This window comes from Cynocephalus volans, chromosome 2 (genome assembly GCF_027409185.1).
Source record: "Cynocephalus volans isolate mCynVol1 chromosome 2, mCynVol1.pri, whole genome shotgun sequence".
In the NCBI taxonomy this organism is placed as follows: domain Eukaryota; kingdom Metazoa; phylum Chordata; class Mammalia; order Dermoptera; family Cynocephalidae; genus Cynocephalus; species Cynocephalus volans.
Window position 1 is genome coordinate 67,212,099 of NC_084461.1, and position 16,479 is coordinate 67,228,577.

The 16,479-nt window shown below is 37.2% G+C and overlaps 1 long non-coding RNA gene across 3 annotated transcripts in view; it reads left to right on the plus strand.

Annotated features, from left to right (window-relative positions):
• The window catches only part of LOC134370975 (uncharacterized), a 50,577-nt gene extending 34,775 nt beyond the window's left edge, over positions 1-15,802 (plus strand). Inside the window, exons 4-7 of one of the 3 annotated variants that reach the window (XR_010022690.1) lie at positions 8,806-8,894; positions 9,612-9,678; positions 14,014-14,175; positions 15,698-15,802. This is a non-coding gene — a long non-coding RNA (uncharacterized LOC134370975). Of the gene's footprint in view, positions 1-8,805; positions 8,895-9,611; positions 9,679-14,013; positions 14,916-15,697 lie in introns of those variants that run through there. The other 2 variants (XR_010022689.1, XR_010022691.1) reach the window with 2 other exon arrangements.
• Positions 15,803-16,479: the final 677 nt, after the last annotated feature.

Consider the following 16,479-nt stretch of genomic DNA (forward strand, 5'->3'; position numbering starts at 1 on the left):
CAAGTTATCATACTTGGAGGTTCTTAATTTTACTTCATTAATGAAAATGGCATTTCCTTACTGATGCTCCCTGGAATTCTATGTTGTCAGGAACCAAGAATCTGCAAGTTTGAAAGGCAAATACAGGGACAGAGTTCAGACACTTCAGGTTTTAATAATAGCTAATAATAGCCAAAACTTATTAAACACTAATTAGAGGCTGTTCTAATATTTTTTTCTTTTTTGGCAGCTGGTTGGTACAGAGAACTGAACTCTTGACCTTGGTGTTACCAACACTGTGCTTTAATCAACTGAGCTAACTGGACAGCTCTGTTCTATGTTTTTTGTTTGTTTGTTTGTTTTTGTTTTTTTCCTGAATGAATACATTCATTTATTTACTTATTCTTCATTCAACATTTGAGCACCTAATAATAATAACATTTGTTGAATACTCAGCATGTGGCAGACTCTGTGCCAAGCATTTTACATGGACCATTTCCATTTAATCCTCTATTTACTTGTTCGTTTATTTTTATTAGCTCCCACATATAAGTGAGAACATGTGGTATTTCTCTTTCTGTGTCTGGCTTATTTCACTTAACATAATTTTCTCTAAGTTCATCCATATTGCTGCAAATGGTAGTATTTCATTCTTTTTTATAGCAGAGTAGTATTCCATTGTGTAGATATACCACATTTTCCTTATCCACTCATCTGATGATGGCATTTGGGCTGGTTCCAATTCTTGGCTATTGTAAATGGTGCTTCAATAAACATGGGAGTGCAGATATCCCTTCGACATGAGATTTCCATGCCTTTGGGTATATACCCAGCAATGGGATAGTTGGATCATATGGCAGTTCTATCTGTAGTTGTTTGAGAAACCTCCATACGATTTTCCATAATAGTTGTACCATTTTACGGTTCCACCAACAGTGTAGGAGGGCTCCTCTTTCTATGCATCCTTGCCAGCATTTGTTATTCTCAGTATTTTGGGTATTAGCCAGCCTAACTGGAGTGAGATGATATCTCACTGTGGTTTTGATTTGCATTTCCCAAATGCTGAGTGATGTTGAGCCTTTTTTTCAGGTATCTGTTGGCCATTTGTGTATCTTCCATTGAAAAATGCCTATTCAGCTCCTTTGCCCATTTTTTAATTGGGTTACTTGTTTTTGTTGTTGTTGTTTGAGTTCCTTGTATATTCTGTATATTAATCTTTTGTCAGATTCATATTTTGCAAATATTTTCTCCCAATGTGTTGGTTGTCTTTTCACTCTTGTTTCTTTTGCTGGACAGAAGGTTTTTAGTTTGATATAATCCCATTTATTTTTCCTTTGGTTGTCTGTGCTTTTCAGGTCATATTCATAAAGTCTATGCCCAGTCCTACTTCTGGAAAAGTTTCCCCTATGTTTTCTTTTAGGGGTCTTATTGTTTCAGGACATATATTTAATTCATTAATCCATTTTGAGTTGATTTTAGTATATGGTGAGAGGTACGGTCTAGTTTCATTCTTCTACATATGGATGTCTAATTTGTTCTAAGTGTTTTACATGCTTACATACTTTAATTTTTGCAACTATCATATGAGGTAGGTTCTACTAATATAGGAAATTGAGCCTTAGAGAATTTAAGTAACTTTTACCAAAATACACAAGAAGTAAATGGCAGAGGCTAACTTGAATATACATCTGTCTGTCTGATTTTAAAGCCCAAATTTACCACATACGATTTGGAAAAGTCCTGACAGACTAATAACTTTATATTTAATTTTTTTATTTTTATATTTTGGCAGCTGGCCAGTATGGGGATCTCAACCCTTGACCTTGGTGTTAAGACTAATAACTTTATAAATGAACTGAGTACTGAGACAGATTTACTGTCAAACCATGAGACTTAAGCCTCAGAGCCCCTCACTTGCACAGGTCTCTTCCAAGGCCCTGGAAAGAGCAGTGGTAATGTGTTTCCATGGTCTTATGATTTTGTAAAATTTAAAAATTAAAAATTTTTGTATTTTTTTTCTTAAAATTCTGTCAAATTGAGCAAGCTTCTGGCTTCACAAAACCTAATCAATCCCTGGCTGCCTGAGTCTCATGGGAATAAGCAGTCTATGAGTTAGGACTGTCCCAATGGATTCAGTTGTTACTTGTTCAAGGGTTTTTTCAAAGTAATCCTCACCACTTGGAACTTAGGTCTATATCCCATAGAACACTTGTAGTATGATCATCACACCAGAATATGACTCCTTGATGGCAGGCGGTATAGTTTTTAAGCTTGTATCTCCCTAGCATTTAACACATTGTTAAGCTCTTAATAAATATTTGTTGAATGAATGAATGAGTGGATGAACAAGCATGAGATTCATAAAGAACAAAAATCCATTTTCTTCCCATAGTATTGATCAGTAAAAATCTGGATATGAAGAGTTAGATGTTTAGAGCAGTAGGATCCGAAGTTGCTTTCATTCCAGCCAGGTCCCTGGGTTCCAGTTTGAACTTATGGGGATCTATTCCTGATGGCAGTGATGGGAGGTGGAGGAGGAGAGTAGAAGGGGTTCTGGGTGAACCCAGGTCATGTCTTGACCTAAAGACATTGAAGGGATTGGGTTGACTACACGTCTTTTCAGACAGTACAATTATTCTACCATGGATTTGGGGTTTTATGTCAGTCTGGGGCTAAACTAAGTTCTCTATGGAGTCATCTTATACCTGCCCCCGTGAGATGGGAGAGTGTGGTAGTGTTTTATGTACCCTGTGGAGGTGGCACTTCATACATCTCAAAGTAGATGAGAGGGGCTTCAGAGAACCACTTGGAGAGCTTGGCATGTTCCCCTGGAAGTCAGGAAGAATCATGAACCTGTCACATGTCTGGAAACACCTAAGTGGGAGAAGGCTTGATGAAGGGACATGTGGTAGCAGAGTGAATAGAATTGGTGTGATGGTTAATTTTACATGCCAACTTGACTGGGCCATGGGGTGCCCAGGTATTTGGTCAAACATTATTCTAGATGTGTCTGCGAGGGTGTTTCTGGATGAGATGAACATTTGAGTTGGTAGAATGAGGCAAGCACATTGCCTTCCCTGGGCAATGGATGGGTGTGCTCCATCTAGTCAACTGAAGGCCTGAGTATAACAAAGGGGATGACCCTCCTGTGAGTAAAGGGGAATTCCTCCTGCCTGATTGCCTTTGAGCTGGAACGTCAGCTTTTTCTTACCTTTGAACTTGAATGGAAACATCAACTCTTCCTGGGTCTCCAGCTTGTTAACTATAGATCTTGGAACTTGCTATCCTCCATAAGGGCGTAGATCTCTCTCTCTCCCTCTCCCCGTGCCCCCCATATATACATTCTCTCTCTCTCTCCATATATCCATACACACACACACACACACACACACACACACATTCTGTTTCTCTGGAGAACCCTAATATAGTTGGGAATATATGTCTGTGGGGAAACATACAGGTTTCCTGTAGGACACATATGGATTACATTTTAAAAAGCTGGATTTTGGTCATCTTAAAAGGGACTTCACCAATATGGTCTTTCTAAAGGGTGGTGATGGGCCATCTAAACGTAAGAGCTGAGGTGAGGTGGCTGGGGTTGGAAGTGGTGAAGAAAGCAGAGGTCAGCACAAAATTTTTCTGTGAAAGGAAACTGGAGGTAGGAGGTCCTTAGAAATGGGAACTCAGAAAGACCACTACACCAGTCACAGAACACTGCCCTTATCTTCTAATCTGCCTCCTCCATTGACTGGCCTGGAGAAAAGCTGCAAAGAGTAGCTACAAAGTGTAGAAGGTGGTGGAGCTAAGAAGAAAGAACACCCCACTTTGTCCCCCATGCCACATACCCACCCTGGCCTTCCCATTTTGGATTTGCAAGCTTGATTCAAGCCTGAGGATGGAAAGAGGGGGGAGAGGAGGCATGAAGAGAAGCTTTGAATCAAATGAAAACATAGCTTTTTGATATGATGGTATTGGGTTTTTTAAATATCCGACTGTGACCAGAAAAGCTAGGATCTCTGCTTCAGATTCTATCTAGTATTTTGGAGAAGAATATTTTGACAGAGAGGTTTGAAAGAGCAGTAAAGAAGAGAGAATAAAGTTGCTTTCTTTTGCCCCAAGCTCATTCAGAGAATCAGTTACATTCAGTTAGCCAAAAAAGAAGTCCTGGTGAGGCTTCATTATTGGAGTGCCAGTTCACAAAACTTCCTTATAACTACCATGTCTGTTTTATTCCTAAAATTATACTGGAGAGTGAAGAGTTTCCTTGAGATTTAAGTCCCAGGGGACTCTCTTTGTCTCTCTTTGTCTCCTCCAATGACTCTGCAATAGGCCAGCAAATTTATTTCCTGAATCAATTGGAGGATTCAGTTTCTCATCTCCAAAGGATAGCCTTAAAATTCTTTAAGAAGAGATTGAATATCATAGGTTTGTATGTATCATTGTAATAATATATGTGTCAAAGTTATACCATGACTTAATGAATCAACAAGTTATGTAATTAATTCAAGGTGGTGGGAGTTTGTTGAGGAGGAGGAAGATGTCTTGGCAGAGATCTAAATGCTTTTTATCAAGTGAAAGAGACTTTCTCATGATATGCAGATCCAATGTCCCTAAGAAAGGTGAAAGTTGTAGGGCTATAGCTTTTCAAACATTGCCCTTATTTCCAGAAAACAATATGTTTGCCCTTAAGTATTCCTAATAATCTCTCAGCATTTAGTAACTCACTGCTTTTTGCCAGTCAGCAAGTTCTCTGATAAAATGTTGTCAGATCATCAACCCACAAGCTATAAACGACTTACCCACCAGCTCTGTTCTTTAACACTAATTTTCTTCTAATGACTGTTTGGCCGGGAGGGGAAACAGGAACCTATTTTGATGATTTATAGCATCTGCTTGATCTCTGAGATCTGGTTTGCGTAAATATTGAGTCTGGTATTCAGAAAGCACTAGAAAAGTTTTGCAAATAAGTGAATTCCTTTTTCAAATTGAACCAAAGGAATGATTTATCCCTTGGTTTCTTATTTGCCTGAAAGTAGAGAATCAGAAAATATCAAAATGGGAGGGGGTGGGGGGGGAGGAACCTGTTGTGCCAGCTTTGATTTAGACACCCAGAGTATAAAACATCCTGGATTAGTCATTTAGTTTTGGTTTTCCAAAGCAGCCTCTGCAACCTCAGGACCTAATGAATGGGCAGAATTTCAGGACGATTGGTCTTACCTTCTCGAATTTTCCACATGATGCTACTTTCAGATTTCATAGTAAATCTCTGCCCTTTAAATGAGAGCTTGTTCCCTCTGCTTCCATTCTCACTTTCCAAGCCTCAGGAAAACTTCCCTCTACAACTTCTTGCATGCAGATAAAATGCTAAGGTCTTCTGGTTACAAGTCACTTTTTTCAAACTGGAAACATGAGAATTTCAGTATTATCAGTAGTGATTGAGAACCTCACAAAGAGCTCAATGGGCAACTTTCCTTTGCATTTTAGAAGGTGAAATCCTGATTAGTGTACAGTATATTACTTTATCTCTTTGGGTAACATATTGTACTGCAAATCATTGTACCTTGTTGCAATTCTAGCCCAGTGGAGTTGAAAGAAGCCTTTCTTTCTGTTTGCTTTTACTTCAGCTTAGACAAGGGATCAATAATCTTTTTGGCCTAAAAGGCAACAATGAAGCTGTTGATGGGTTTAAGAGGTAAGCAGAGAAAAAAATGAAAAAGCGGAAAGTAATAGGTTTGAGTGAAAGTAAGGGGGAAAAAAAGTGCAAGCAAAGAAGAACAGAAGAACATGAGAGAGAAGAAAGAGAGAAATAGAGATGGGAGAGGAGTCTGTGTGGATGACTGGTACATTACTAGTATCACACATGCCAGAGATTACTCATGGCCTAACTTTAACCAGTAAAAAGCATATATATTGTACAAGTCTTTTGCACTTTCTAAAATGTGGAAATCACCAGAACTTTTCGTTTTCCTTGGTATATTTGATGTTTTGGCCTCAGTCATTTTATTTTTGGAAGAGGAGGTGATATATACTATTGGTTTTGAAGAAAATTACATGAAATGGGATAAACTAAAAACATTTAGCCTAATGTCCAGCACATCGTATGTGCTCAATAAAATGCTAAGTTCCTTCTCTTTGATACAATAGGTACAAGTTTTTTTCATGCAAGAAAAAGAACACGAGAAAACCACCACCACAACAAATGGATGTAATTATAAATAATTAGTTAACCTCCTTTATCTATTTATTCTAAACTCTTCCCTCACTAATTCTTTTACAAGGGCTGTCAGCTAATAACATTATTAGCTGATTTGAATTTTTACTCTTTTGCTTCCTCTATTAGAGAGGTAGTATTCATTTTGCTTTGGTGGGGGGAGGAAAGAGTTGTTTTCATAGAACTGTTTCATGTTGTGCTGAGAGTGGACTTTACCTGCCCGCTGAAGAGTCAACCGTATTTTTCAAGTGGGGAGGGCATGACAGACTTTTATCTATCAGCACCGCACTCTCCCGAGTGAGCCACGGGCCGGCTATGACAGACTTTTAATTGCAAAAAATATCCATCTGGTGTAGGACTGGAGGATAGAAGAGTGAGGCTCTAGGCTGGAAATCATTATTTGCTCAACAGATATGTACTGAGTGCCCACTGTCTGTCAGGCACTGGGGAGACAAGGTCTCTGACCTCCTGGAGCTGACCACATAGGAGGGGAGGCAGACCTACAAGTAAGTATATAAATACATACTTTGGTGAATTATATGAAGGAAAAGGATAAATCCCATGGATGAAAGAAAATGCCTCTCTGAGGAAGTAATGTTTGGGCCTGAGAATAAGTAAAAGTCAGACAGAGTGGAACAATGACTCAAGGGAAGACTTATTCAGGAAGGAGAGATTTGAGCGTGCTTATATGCTGAAGGGAAGGATGAGGCAGAGAGGAGGGAGGAGAGGAGTTAAAGAAAGAGACAAAAGAGGATCATTTAAGAAGCTAGAGCCCTCAGAGGATGGGAGGGGACAGACCTCAGTGCTGGGTAGAAGAATCAGCCTTGGGCGGGAAAAAGGTTACCACTTGCTCTGGCATAGAATGGAAGAGAGAATGGAAGCAGATGTAGGTACGTTTATAGATGAAGGAAGGATAGAGTTTTCAAATGATGGTCTCATGTTGTTGGAGAATAAGTGGTTGCTGAATATCAGGGAGAGCTGGAAGAGTACAGGGTTTGAGAAAAATGGTAAATGGGTTGAAGTAGCTCCCTTGGGAGACCAAAGAGAGCCATGGCAGATTGGTCTGGCTATGTTGCAGATGCTCTTGTGATTCCTCTGAGGGATGCCCCCATCATGTTCCCTTTCTCCATTTAATTATTGCATTTTCCAAGGGACTCAGTAATGACACACAGCAGCCATGAGGACAAGCATAGGAGAGAGAATTTTTCCATTACACCTGTGCTTCCCACACAAAAGAAACAACATATTTATGCAGGCCTGCTTTCATCCAACCCTTAAATGAGACCCTATGATGAGGCTGGCAAGAATGAAAAACCTGATATTATTGAGTGTGGGTGTCAATGTGAGCAAAAAGGAACTCTCATACATTGCTGGGGTTGGGGGGAGTGTAAATTAGTACAACTACTATGAAGAACAACTTTGCAATACTGTATCTTGTAAAGTTTATAAGTTTATACTGCCATAACCTATGTATGCCACAACAGCTAGAAGATAATTTTTTCTTTTTCTCTCTCTTTTTTTTTTTTGGTGGCTCACCAGTACTGGGATGGAACCCTGGACCTTGGTGTTATCAACACCATGCTCTAACCAGCTGAGCTAACCAGCCAGCCCAGAAGATTGCTTTTCAGACTACAGTTGGAGACTCCAATAATGGTCTAGTAATGTAGTGGATCTCAACTAGCATTTTAAAATAATAGATTAAAAATAGGTAACACCAGAGGAAATTATTTATAGAAAGGATAAGTACTTATCTCATGAAACTTTGATTTCGTTTACATGTACATAACTGGTCACAATGAGACATGGCTAGTCACAATGAGATTTCTCACTGTGGGCTGGGGTCAAAATATTTGAGAAACACTGCTTTAGAAAAACTCCTGTACGTGTGCACAAGGAAACATTAATAAAACTATTTGTTGAAGCTTTGATAATAATAATGATTTATAATTTAGGAAACAATCTTTATCAACAGGTGAATTAAAAGTGGTCTATTTATACAATGGAATATTGAACTAGGTCTAAATATATCACCATACATAAGTCTCAAAAACAATATTGAGTGAAAAAAGCAAGTTGCAGAACATGTAAGTATGATACCATTTATGAAGATTTTAAAAAATCTACAAAATAATTCTGTACATTGTTTTCATTATACTTATGTGTATATAAAAGAATTTTGAAAAAGACTGGAAAGATACATCATGCAATTTGATAGTTATTACCTCTGGAGAGTAAGAAAGGGATTGGGTATGGGACAAAGAAGATGTTACTACTAATGTTTTGTTTTTTTATGAAAATGTTCTTGAGAAAAATATAAGGTAATAATTGTCAATTTAGGGCAGTGAGTACACCACTATTACACTTTTCTTTGCATTCATTATAGTTCTAAAGATATATTCATAAATTCTCTGATATTCCTCCCCTCAGAGAGGGAGCCTAATTTCCCTCCTCTTGAATTTGGGCTGGACTTGATGACTTGCTTCTAGCAAATAGCATATGGAAGAAATGATGGAACATTACCTCCAAGATTAAGAGAGTGGATTCACCTCTAAGATTAGGAGACTATGGCTTTTGTCTTGGGTTCTCCCTCTCTTTCTCTCTGATTTCTCACTCAGCTGGGGGACCACCTTCCAAGTTGTATGAGCAGCCTTATGGAGAGTCCCATGTAGTGAGGAACTGAAATCTCCTACCAACAGGAACATTGGTGAGTTCAGAAGCAGATTCTCCAATCCCTTCAGATGACTGCAGGCCTGGCCAGCACTTTGGCTATAACCTCATGAAATACCCTGAGGCAGAACCTCCCAGCTAGTCCACTCTCAGATACCTGACCCTCAGAAATTATGTGAGATAATAAATGCTTGTTGTTTAAAGTTGATAAGTTTTGGGGTAATTTATTATGCAGAATTACATAAATAATATGAGGGTTTTTCAAAAAGTTTGTGGAAAAATAGGATAAAAGACAATACGAGGGGCTGGCCAGCAAGCTCAATCAGTTAGCACATGTTGCTTATAAGACCAAGATCCAAGGTTCAGTCCCCATACTGACCAGCCACCAATAAAAAAGAAAAAAAGTTAATATGAATCTTTCTAAGAACTTTTTGAAGTACTCTCAAATAAGCTTCTCTCTGTGTTTAAATTTTTTTCTCAAAAAAAGAAGCACCTCTAAATAAATTTATACATCAATAAAGCTATAAAATAAAACAAAGTGAAAAGAATTTAGAAGTCTCCTTCAATATCAACAGAAAGCAAAGCCTGCCTCATAGTTTTGCTGTGAAGATTAAATGAGTTAATAAATGCAGAGAGGTTAGAACAGTGCCTAACACCTAGCAAGTGCTTTATATATATAGCTGTTATTATTATTGTTGTTGTTTGAGTAAAAGGGACCTTATAGATGATCTAATTAAATCTTTTCATTTTGCAGATGAGGAAAGTGGAGATTCAGAAAGATGATGATCCTCGGTTCAAGGTCTCAGAGCTACTTCTTCCTTGTAATGTCATTTTTATGAGAATTTTTTTCTCTGTTTACCTCAGTTATGTCTACTGAGAGTCACAATTTGCAAGGGGCTCTATTGGGTTTCTTTACATACAGTACCTCATATAATTCTTAAAATTATAGGCATTTTTATTATCTCCATTTTACAAAAAAGCTCTTGAGAACTTATTATTTGCTCACAGAACTGGTTGGTGGTAACACTAGAATTCAAGCTTAGGTCTTTTGATAACAAGATTAGTGGCACAAGTATGTTCTTAACCAGTTGAAGTTATGCTATAATTTACTGCTTTGATTATAAAGGTCATGTAGACTTTTCTACCTATGACCTTAGAGGCTTCCAGAGCAGATATTTTCTTTTATTCTTTATTGGAGGTTATTATGGGCCACTTTCATGTTTTTCTAAGGATTACCGAATCTGGGATTCTGAGTTCATCCTTCCAAAGAAAAAGACCTATTTCCCCATAGTGGATTGGATTGGTCTGTTTGATTTCAATAATATTCTATTTGGTTCCCTATTATATACTTGAAAGAGGAACATTCCAGTCAACCACTAAAAATTTGCATGCCATCTAATGAGATTTAGCAGAATATGCAGAAGCTGAGGAAATATTCATATTCTATTAAAACTAAACTGAAACCTAATCTGAATCAACCATGATGTTTTAGCCTTGTTATTTGATTTTCACAACAATTCTGTGAAGCATACTGAGATGTTTCCTTCTCTTACAGAAGAAACAACAGAATTTCAGAGAGTTGAAATGACTTGCTTAGAGTCACATAGATTAGAAGTAGCAGAGTTAAATCTAGAACTTGGGTCTTCCTAACAGAGTCCTTTTCAAAGCATCACTGTGACTTTCCCCAGTAATTCCACATCTGGATCTACAAAAAATATTCCCAAAGTATGCAATAATAAATGTACAAGGTGTTCACTGTAGCATTATTCATAATAGTAAAAACTTGGAGACCAGCTAAATATTCAACCATAGAAGATCATTTAATTAAATAAATTATGACATTCATGTTATGGGACACTAAACAGCTATCTAAAACAACCTATATATATGTATACATACACAGTGACATAAAAGACTAGGCAATTATACTGTTGAATTTAAAAAGCAAGTTGCAGGACAGAACATATAGTATAATTCCATTGTTATGTGTTAAACAAAAACTATGGCTTCCTGTATTAGTCCCCAAAAGACCAGACCAAACCAAAATGGAATCACTCATGGTGAATGCCACATAATCAAACTGAAATTTTAAGGAAACAGATAGATCCCAAAACAGACCAGCTTTTCGTGAAAACAGGAGGTTCCAGTCTACCTGAATCTGTAATAAGGAAGTCCTCTCTGCTTTACCCTTACAAAAAAAGTTACTTGAAGAAACCTGATGTTAACCGATTAGCATTTTTTCTATTGTCCTTGTTCCCACCTTACAAAACCTAGGGTTCTGCTATTGCAGAGTGGGAGGCCTCATTCTGTTTTGTAAAATGGAGTCTGCCCCATTCATGAATCACAAGAAAAAGCCAATTAGATCTATAGTTAAATTTGTTGTAATTTTGTCTTTTTACATATGTAAGGGAAAAAACCTTATAAATAAGTATGTCTGTGTATTTAAAAAGGTCTAGAAAAACCACAACAAACTGTTAACAAAGATAATCTTTGGGTAGAATAGTTGAGAGTGAAAGAGAAAAAGGCATGTAGACCCCAACTTGTACTCTTTACATTTTTATAATGTTATAAAATGTTATAATGTTTTATTACTTTATACTTGAATTAAATGTTTTAAGTTGAATTATTAATAATTTTTAAAAAGTTATGCTGCCTCTCAAATATCTATTGAAACCTCATCATGTGTGTGCTCAGCACTCTGCTAGTGGTTAAAGAACTCACAAGGAAGTTCTCTTGAGGAACTTAGCACCTGGTCGGAGAGAAAAGCAGAACTTTGGAGAACATACAAAACAACAGCTGGGGGAAATGACCAATAAGTGTGCAGTCAGGTGCCTTTAAAAAGAGATTACATTCTCTGTTGGAGGTTTTGTACAAGGAAAGTACAAATCTTCCTACATTGGGACCTAGTGCAACTTGCTGTTGCACTAAAAATTAGCTGGGTCAAGTTAGCTTGAGTAATCTGTCCTCGTTTTATTTGTCCACCATTTATAGTTCATAAAGACAGAATTTGACTGGCTTGTCTGATGTCAGCTGACAACAATAGGAATGAGATTGTTGGACAAGAGTATTAACATTTCTGATTGGGTGAAGCCACCCCAGATGTACTTGGTATCTCTTATGTTTAGGCCATGTAAGATTATTTCTGGCTTGTTGTGTACCAGTTCCCATTTCAATTCTAGCCAAGCCGAACTGTTACAGCTAGAGTATCTGGGTTAGTTTTACTGACAAAGCATGCTCATTGAGCTACAGAACTATAGATAAAAGAATTAATTGGTGCCACTTTTCTTTGTAATATTTTGGCAGATATTATGGACTCCTACAGTATAATAGGTAAAGATGAGAATAACAGAGGTAAAGGAAGAATAAATTTGTCTGAGTATAGCCAAGTTCAAAGAAAGCTAAAGAGAAGTTAGTATCTATTAGTTAGCTTTCTTGGGCAGAGTTGCTCTGTATAGTTGAACAAGTTGCACAAGAGTGTCCACTGAGGGAGTGAGGGGGCTGAAATTTAGACTGAGCTTCCGTCACAAAACAGTGTACAGTGCTGGCTGTGTGTGGCTCTGTCATATGACTAGGTACCGTGGGAAAGTTATGCATTTTTCTAACTAGCATAAAGGCACCAGGTAGACTAGCAATGGCCCTATTTTTGCAATAATAATACACATTATTGACTTGTAAACTAACAAACTGTATAATGAGAATGGAGGGTCATTCTAGAAGATGAGGAGGGAAGGAACCTCAGAGGAAAACTCAAGTGAATGTTCCAACTTGAGCTTGATGCATAGCAGGTATTCAACAAATATTTGATAAATGAATAAATGGTGCTGGGGATAGGGTATTGAGCAAAGCAGACAAGTTTTTTGAGCTTGTGTAATAGATTAAAGTGAGGTATGGAACAATATGTACTATATGATGCTATTTATATAAAGGGCATAATAAAATAAAAGATATTAATACTCTATGACCTAGTAATTCCACTCCTAGGTATGCACCCATGAAAAATTTGTTCAATTTATGCATAAGGAGATTTGTAGAAGAATATTAATAGAATGCATTTGTAATAGCAAAACATAACATATAAACAAATCAGAATCCCCAAACTGGAAAATGTCACTAGCTGGAGAATGAGTACACTGTACTATATTCATACAATGAAATTCCATACAGTAGTAAAAATTGTCTACAGCTACACACATATTTGTAAATAATAGATATCATGTCTGGAGCTATGGCAGCCATTTTGCTACCATGAGAGAAAGATGATACATCACTAAATTACTGAATCAATGCTAGCAGCTGCCTGCCAGGTAAATAAACTCCAATTACTTTAGGTCACTGATAGTTAGGTTTTCTTGTTATCTGCACATGTAAATATTCCTAACTAATACATAATAGCTAACTGTGAAGAAGGTTCAGAAATTACTGAAAATTACAAATCAGTGGAAATGTCAGTTTTTATTGTTGAACATTTTTACATTAAGAATATGTTCATATATTATTTGGGCAACTAAAAAAATGTTAAAGTGCAAAAAAGCCAGGAAATTGAATAATATACAATAGGTCACATGGGCCAGCTTCTCAATCTTTCTTAACCAAACTTTTACAATATCCATTTAACTGGCCTTCCATCAGATTTCTCACCAACTATCCACTCTTTCTTTACCTAGGATAAAGGTCAAGTTCCTTAATGCAACCCGTAATGTTTGGCTTTATGTAATTCCCAGCTTAATTTCCTAAACCACTCTCTTCCTTGCTAAAAATCTCCTGTTACACTGGCCTTATTTCAGTTCCACAAATGTTCCATCTTCCTAGCTCTTGGGCTTTCAGTTGCTGTTTCCTTTTCCTGAAATACTCTTTTTCTTTCTCTTCTCCTCCCTGGACCTGAATTGCCTCTTCGGCTACCACTGCACTCTCATCTTACCCACCTTCTCAACACTGTATACCTGTCCATCCCTATTCTTTCCTTTTATCACACCTGGTGAGAAGGTAAAATAATATACCCAAGTTATAGATGCTATGAGAGGAGAGCAATATTTGCAGGAAAAAAGTCCTGTTTTTAATGTGTCTGTGTTTATTTACTAAGTCCTTCACTGTAAGGACTCTGAAAGGCCTAAGCCAGTTCAACTGGAGGGTCAGGAGGTCTCATTGTTGTCCTCTAGGTCTGTGCCAGGAATGAGAATCTCCATGGACTTGACCACGTAAGGCAGTGACTGGATGGAGAGGATCCTGGGGACAGGGCAGAGGGGAAGAAAAGGAAAAAGAGAAGCAGACAAGAGTGAAAAAGAATTCTGGCACCCATCTGATGCTGTCTCTGTACATAGGTAATCTCATGGAAAAAGTAAAGATGTTTTTGCACCATCCTCCGGACACTGTGCTTGTGATTGATTAATTAGAGGACTGTTTTTTCTGGAGATACACTGTATATATCTTCCAGACATTCTGTGAGCAAAAGTGGCATCATGGGCCAGGCTTTTTGCAGGACTGAAGGCATGAAGAAATGAGAAGGAGCGATTCCCGGAATCCAGAGACAGAGAGGGCTGTGTGATGCCACAGGGAGAAGCTTGGGAAATAACTAACCCAACCTCTGTATCCTCCCTCCCTCTGATCTCCTTAGGCTCTGCATTGGCCTAACTCAATGGGAAGCCCAATGGGAAAGGGAGCGAGGTGACAGAGTCCATACATGTCAGTCTGTCAGGGGAGAAAGCAGGATGAAACAAGAGGAATGGATATGCAGGGCAAATGGAAAATATTCAGCACAGTGCTGGTAAATTTGTTCATCCTGTCTTTGTAGGGAAGCAATACAAGAAGTCAAATTATAACCAGGGGGTTGCTCAGGTAGTATGAAATCACAGTGAAGAAAATTAGTTGGCTAATATCAAGTCTGATGTTCTAATACATTTCTGACAGGGATCTTGCTGAGGTACTGGAAGTTTGAGCTGGTATGTCAAGAGATTTACTGCTTCTTTACATAGTCATGCGAATAATTTCCTTTCTACAATTCATTCACTCTTCATTCTTGGGATACATACTGTGGCACTTTCAGAAATCTTCAAATTGCAAATTTCACTATAGCATTTTTCTTTGGAATAAAACTTCTAGTTATGAACCACTTAAAAAAAAAACAAACTTTAATATATTTTATTTAACCCAATATGTTCAAAATATTATCATGCCAACATGTAATCAGTATAAACATTACCAATGAGGAACTGCTTCTTCATTAGGCTGCTTCTCTTTTTCACAGTTCCAACACCAGCACTAAAAGTTGGATTTCTAAAGACCATTTTCACAAGGAAATCATAATTTTAAAAAATTAATTCACGTGTCCCCATGTATATAAAAATAAAACAATCAGGTAGGCTCATTCAGTAGCCAGTAATTCTGTAAAACTAGAATTTATATAGAGAGAATTCAAGTTCTTACTGCAGAAGAAGTACAGATTATTCTAAGACCAAGGGTCTATTGTACAATTGATTATACTCACAATATTTCAATCCATTAAGGCCTCCTGAGGTTCTGTTCAGATTACTTTGATTGGATTTTGTTACAAGGCTGTGCTCTAACCAACTGAGCTAACTGGCCAGCCCTGATTGGATTTTGGATGTTGATAAAATTTTAAAGCTACGCATTAACTGAAAATTTTCTAGGATTTGTAATTTCTGATTTTTAAGAATTTTATTTTATTATTATGTATAACATATATTAATAATAGTAGTACTAAGAATGATAAATGAATATCCAGGTACCCACCATCCTCCTTAAGAATTAGAATTTTACCACTTTATGTCCTATTCTCTGTCTCTCCACTATCTCATCTCTTTTCTTTTCTCCCTTTTCCCATAGGTATTTGTTAGCCTGAATTTTGTATGTATCTTTCTCTTGCTTTTCTTTATGGCTTTACCACAAATGGATGTAATACTGAGCAATAAATTCTATAGTTTTGCCTTTAACTGTTTTGACCTGCTTTTAATGTTTTTTTTTTTTCCTTAACTTTATTTAACTGGGATCATATATTTATTTTCTCCTACAACTTACCTCCTGCCCACAGGTTTATGAAGTTCTTCCATGTTAATATATGTAGCCATAATTTACTTTCACTGCTGCATTGTATTCCATTTTATGAGTTGACCACAATTTATTCATTCAGTTTCTTGTCAGTGAATATTTGAGTTTCTAGTTTTTTGTTATTTGTAACAATGCTGGCGTTAACATAATTGTACATGTGTCCTGGGTAAGAATTTCTTTAGGGTATATACTTATGGAATTTCTGGATTGCAGAGTATATACATATTCAATTTTATTTGAAATGTCATAGTGTTTTCCAAAATGGCTTAACATGATTTATACTTTCACTAGAAGCATTTAAGGATTCTCATTGTTCCACATCTGTTTCAGTACTCAGTATGGTCCTATTTTAAAGTTTTTGCCAGGGAGGTCATTCTGCAGATGGCTGAGAATATCTTTGTTGTTGTTTTTCCTGATTTGATTTCTGGGTTCAATATTAACCTCAATTTGATGGTGTCTTTTCATCATCTTCTTGTATCACCTTGCCTTTGTATCTATCATTTTGAATAAGTCTACTTTCTAGATTCTGAGTAAAGTGCTGATGATGTTCAGATTGATTG